The sequence below is a fragment of the Silurus aristotelis genome (assembly GCF_946808225.1).
Source record: "Silurus aristotelis genome assembly, chromosome: 14".
In the NCBI taxonomy this organism is placed as follows: domain Eukaryota; kingdom Metazoa; phylum Chordata; class Actinopteri; order Siluriformes; family Siluridae; genus Silurus; species Silurus aristotelis.
The window spans coordinates 4,295,408-4,301,422 of NC_139587.1; the positions used below are offsets into that span (position 1 = coordinate 4,295,408).

Consider the following 6,015-nt stretch of genomic DNA (forward strand, 5'->3'; position numbering starts at 1 on the left):
GCTATAACGTATGCCATGTTATGAACTCACAAAGAGTAGCAAATGAGGGTTGATAGTTTTTTAATGAAAGCAGGAAGAAAAATCCGAGTGGAGAAACTAAAATCTTAGGGGGAGTGGTGGCTCCAGCGGTTAAGGCGCTGGGTTGCCGATCGGAAGGTCTGGGGTTCAAGCCCTGGTATCGCCAAGCTGCCACTCTTGGGCCCTTGAGCAAGGCCCTTAACCCTCTATGCTCCGGGGGTCCCTTACGAGGGAAATATCAAGGTCTGTGACGTCGGAGTGACGTGGGGCCGCCTTCCTGTGGGTTCACCACCTGCAGGAGGGACCGTAAGGGACGGTGCTGTGAGGATTGGGCAGCAGTCGAAGGCGGGGGCCTGCTTAGACTGCTGCCCCTGCGACCCGAATTACGGATAAGTGGGAGAAAATGAATGAATGAATGAGAAACTAAAATGCGGTTAAATCAGGCAATTAACAAACAGACCAAACTTGGCCTGATCAAAAAACAGAAACATCAGCATATTCAAAAGGGTTTGATAAGGTCATAAACTGGGTCAAATAGACTGTATACTTTACAATAAGTTTATGAATGAGTCTTTGAAAGTGCATGTGGTAGATTTAGCTGGATTTGAGGTTCAAGTCGGACATCTGAGACTTCAGTGACTGCTGGGACATGGGTCATGGTCGTGATATCTGACATCCTTCTTAATTGAAAACAATCTTAACACTAAAACAAATTATTGTCAGTAATCTTTTGCAGTACTGTGTATAAAATGCTAGCTACATTGCTTCTGTTTATATTTCTACCATTGTCCTTATCTAGCTAGACACCTGCTAGCTAAAATGAGTAGTTTCCAAGCTAACTTAGATTAACTTCCACTTGGTTTTAATGCTTTCTGTGTCAGTAAATGTTAATTAGCATCTGAAAAGGTTCTGTTTTACACATCTGGCATTTAAAAAAAAAAAAAAAGCTTTTTGCCATCTGTGTGTTGTGTATAATTCTCACAGAGATGTCTCTCAGAGTTAAATTAGCTGGAAATATAACATTGCATAGAGTATGAAAAAAAGCCTGGTAGAGAATGACAAGTTTAAACAAAGATGTATTTATTAAATTCTTAGAAATGATTGTAACTTCAACAAGTAGCATACGTTTAAACCCGTTTTTGTAATGTTTTATTTTTTAGATTTTAGAAGAAAAATTAACAATAGGAAAGCTGTTTGTTCATTATATACGTTGTATTGTTACATACATTATTTTAATTAATTATATATAATATATGTGTAAATACGAAGTTTTATATGGTGTTAACAATAACTGACTGGTCAGAAAGTGGTTCTATATATGAGCTTGTTATCAGACCCTTGATGGGGTGCATCAGGTGTGGCAGAGAACAAATAATGACTAATCTTTCAATCAAAAACGTCCCAGAAGAAATTTCTGGAACACAGAGACCTGTTAGATATTTGTATTTTATGTGTAAATTTGATGTCAAACACTTAAACCATGAGCATTATTTTACCTTTGTGTACAAAAAACCGATAGAAATTTTCCCCATTTCTAGATTTCCCCTGAACACCTCATTGCAGTAAAACTAACTGAGCAAATGCTGGCACTGGAGAGTCTCGGGAGTGCATTTGTTTGTGCACTCATTAAATGTTCATGTCTAATGACAATATTAAAACTGCTATCCATAATATACTGTATCTTCTCACCTTCTTTAACATTATTGCTGGTCGCCTTTTCCTAAATATATCTGTATCAAAATCCCACTCGAGGATGAGTTGCATTTTGACTCTAATTACACTCAAGGTTTTCTCATTGTCTTGTTTCGGGGAACGGCACCACAGAAAACCGTTATTCAGAATTATCCAATATTAGACCAGCTTCCTGTAAAGCAGTTTGCCTACTGTAATAACCACTATACTAATATATATTAAGGACTTATATTATATGACATTGTAGTAGCTATAAACAGCAGTTCCATCACCAACTCCATTTTTCCTTTAACAAAAAAAACATTTACATTTATGGAATATGGCAGATACCCAAGTAACTTACATTTAATCTCATTCAAACAACTGAGGGCCTTTATCAGTGTCCCAGGGGTGGAACTGATGTGGCTGGGAATTTAACCCAAGACTTTCGGCTCCAAAGTCCAGTACCTTAACCACTAAAGTAACATACACATCTAAGAAGCCACAATGCTCTCCCTAAGAATTAGCAGAAAAGCTCTAATGCTAACACTAGCATTAACTAGCGTTAACTTTCTTAATACAAATGAATTCTGGCTTGCTGATTATTATAATTATTATTATTATCATTACTATTATTATTATAATTATTATTTACCCACAATCGTGTACGCATCTTGTATGTTGTGATCAATTGTATAACACACTTCATGGGGTACTTACTGATGCTCTGTGTTCATCTTAAGCAAGAACAAATCAGGCTCTGTGGCAAAAGTGCCTGTCAAAGAGGACACTGAACACAGGTTACAAAACAAGAAAATTACCCCAATAGCTGGAAAAATAACCTGATCCTGCTCGACAAACCGCACTCTGCAATGAGCAAAGAGCTCGGCCTGTGGCTAAGTGCTGCAATTTGGTTCCCATGTACACGATGCAGTGTGTAGGGTGAGAGAGGGAGTAGCGTGACAATCTCAAATTGAATATTTGAAAAAATGCTAGAACTTTCCATTGAGCTACATGTAAAGAGAAACGCACAGTCAATCGAATGTCAAATGAATGCACAAATAATGATTTAGCCGTAATATTTATTTTTAGATGTCCAACATCTGTACGAATGGTATATTCCAAGCACACGCTGTTAGATCCTTCAGGTCGACAGATTCCGTGTTGAACTGTAAGCGAACCTTTGCTGAAGAGCGATATCACACTGTAGAGCCCCCTTATGTGCTTTGCAACAGATGTTCACAGAAGCATGGCGGTGAATGTGTGAATGATTGAGCTGTGTGAGTGAGCAGGTGCGATGGGGCATCGGGCGCACTCATCTCCCCGGAGAGACATTTACAGCTCGAGCTTCAAAGTGGCTGCGTTGAAAAGCTAGAAATGGGCACGCCGTGTGTTTTCCAGCGCAGCTCATCCTCCTGTGTGTGAGAGAAATGCAGGAAACACAGCATGAAAGGCTTTCCTAGCATCACAGAGCCCTATGAGTTGGCCAGGTCAGGGATGACAGTGCACCGGCGTCCATCAGAGGCGAGACATGAGAAAAAAAACAAAATGGCCAGGCTTGAAGAATAGAGCGGAGAGAAAACAGAGAGTTTCTGGTTGACTGCAGGTGCAGCGTCGAGAGAAGGGTTTATGCCGAGCTATCAGCATTTCACACGCCTGTAATGGAGGGCTGCAGATGAAGCGAGACCTTTGCTTTCAATACTGAGATTGTTACTATTTCATATTTTTTTGGCAAATAAATGTAATATGGTGACTCTTAAATTAGAGCATTCGGCATAAAAATATAATAAATCCCAGCATATGTCATCATACTCTCTCAGATAAGAATCACATGCATTTTTTTTTTCTTGATGGCACCAGAAAGCTTTTTCACTCATTATTTAAAAGGTTTTGCAGAGGATTTTGGATTTGTTGTGTAGTGCTTTGCAATGTTCCCCCATGTTTTATTAAACTTTCTTTCGGCTTCTCCCATTAGGCGTCGCCACAGCGGACCATCGTTTGATTTGGCACATGTTTTTACACTGAATGCCCTTCCTAACACAACCCTTCCCATTTATCTGGGCTTGGGACCGGCACTAAGGCTTGTGCAACCCTAATGGCTGGGGTTGGTTCCCTGACCGGAGATCGAACCCGGGCCGCAGCGGTAAGAGCGCCGCATCCTAACCACTAGACCACCAGGGGACCTCCCCCATGTTTTATTATGCTATGATAATTTAATTATTATTACCACCTGTGTCCCTTGTTTCTGTGAATAGCCTCATATTCCTTTTCCTGGCTGGCATGACTAGAACCCCATATATTTCTCCTCTGTTGAAGAGAGTTGCTCATCCACATCAAGCTCCACATCCGCATTTCTAAAGAGTAATGTTGTTGAAAATGTTCTCCTTAGATTAGACTACATGCTTTGTCTGGCTATTTATGCATTGTATGCTAGTTAAGAGTGAATTGTATTGAGGACCCACTATTATGATCTGATCCTATTCAAAAATCAACAGCTAATGCAGGCATTCATGTGAATTAAAATATTTTAAAATGCTAAACGATCTTTAAGGTTTTCTCAATCCAAATATTGAAACTGTGTACATTGATAAATTGAATAATTGCAAGCAAAACTGACATCAGACACTCACAAATATTCACCATATTCATTCATTGGCATTTCCAAATTATCTTTAATGTGCGAAAGGGAGTATGCGATTGAGCCCCTTTTTGTGTTGTACCCCAAGTTCCCTGTAATAGTCTAGAGCAGAGGTCTCAATCGCACCAACCTTTTTGAAACTGAGAGCTAATCTTGGGTACCGATTATTGTGAAGGGCTGCCAGTTTGATACGCACAGTTTTCACTAGGAAACAGCTATTTTTAGAAAGGCCTGTGGGCTACTCATGTGGTCCTTGCGGGCTACCTGGTGACCCCTGGTCTAGAGCATGTATAATTACAGTGTAAATATAACGTTTTATTTCACATTTATTGTTCAGTTGTTTGATCATATGTTCTGTCATTTATCTCTCCGTCTGTTTATTATTTATTTATTTATTTTTATTTACAATATGTCCTTATTCAAAGCTGGCTCTTTGTAACATCTGGAAGAATCTAGACATCAGCAAAGTTTCCTAAAAATGACAGCTGTTCTTTCTCTCTTTTTAGTCTTATTGAGGCTTTAACCTCACGTCAGATTTACTAATGTCATTTTTCCACAGGCCTCTTTAATAACCATCTCATATGACTGTCTAACAAGTTGCAGACAGTCAGTAACGAGACTGTCTAGGACACATAAATAATTCTGACATTTAGCAAGACTGATTCTTTTTTTTTTTTGTCTGAGCAGCACAGAAAAGCTGTGGTTTCTTTCCAAGTAAAAAATGCAGAATACATGGGCAATCATCTCTATTTACTAAGCACATGATTTCATTACTGAATATATATATATATATATCAGAAGTTTGAGACTGAAAGAATTCTGCACTTACCTGTCAGAATCACAGGTTCAAAAGCAAAAAAAGAAATCTGTTTAAAATGCAGGCGACGCAGATTGAACCTCGGCAGCAGGGATATAACCAGCTGCTTATCACCTTCTGAGTGTAAAAAAAAATAAAATAAGTCGATTTCTTTTTCAGGTCATGCCTTTTCACTCATCTCTCTTGCTCTTGATTTCTTTTCTTTTTCCCTCCCGCTACACAATTTGCCACAAAAATGGTATTATATTCACTCTCTGACTATTATCTGATGAATACTGTCTAGACATGGAATTACTGACCCTTGTTTAAAGCAATATTTAACTTCTTTACTCAGATTTTCCTAATGAATAACTAATACAGACAAAAAAAACAAAAGAAATGGCATGTAGTGGCCAATTACCTGAACAATGTCTCTAATCTGACCCGGCCTCTAGGTTCGCATCATCGCAGAGATAATGATTACGACTTTAGATCGCCGTAAATGTAGATTGTACCGAGGACAGGGTGATTACTTTTTTTTTTTTTACCTGAAGTACAAAAATGAGACAGAGATACTCATTACTAAGTGTGTGTGTATGTGTGTGTGTTCCACTCAGGGAATTAATCATCTCTTACTTATCTCTAGCATTGGATCTAATATCTAGCCTTGACCTCTAGAAATGACTTATTGATTTTGTTCCCCTCTTTGATTTCAGCAGCCTGATGTATTTGTGTACACTCGAACTCAGAGCGACGATCCGTATAAAATCGCTCTGTTGTACTACAGCTTGTTCCAGAAAGTGCCTCGATGAAGACTAAACTTAATATGGGACATTGCAGAAATGGTTATATTAGGACATGTTCCAGGCTGATTCGTGTTAGAAAGTCATGA

At 38.9% G+C, this 6,015-nt stretch overlaps 1 long non-coding RNA gene across 1 annotated transcript; it reads right to left on the minus strand.

Moving 5' to 3' along the window:
* Positions 1-2,346: 2,346 nt before the first annotated feature.
* On the minus strand, positions 2,347-5,659 carry LOC310736834. Its single transcript, XR_014536688.1, has 3 exons — positions 5,545-5,659; positions 5,157-5,261; positions 2,347-3,104 (listed from the first exon to the last, which is right to left on the minus strand). It is a non-coding gene; the product is annotated as an uncharacterized lncRNA (long non-coding RNA).
* Positions 5,660-6,015: the final 356 nt, after the last annotated feature.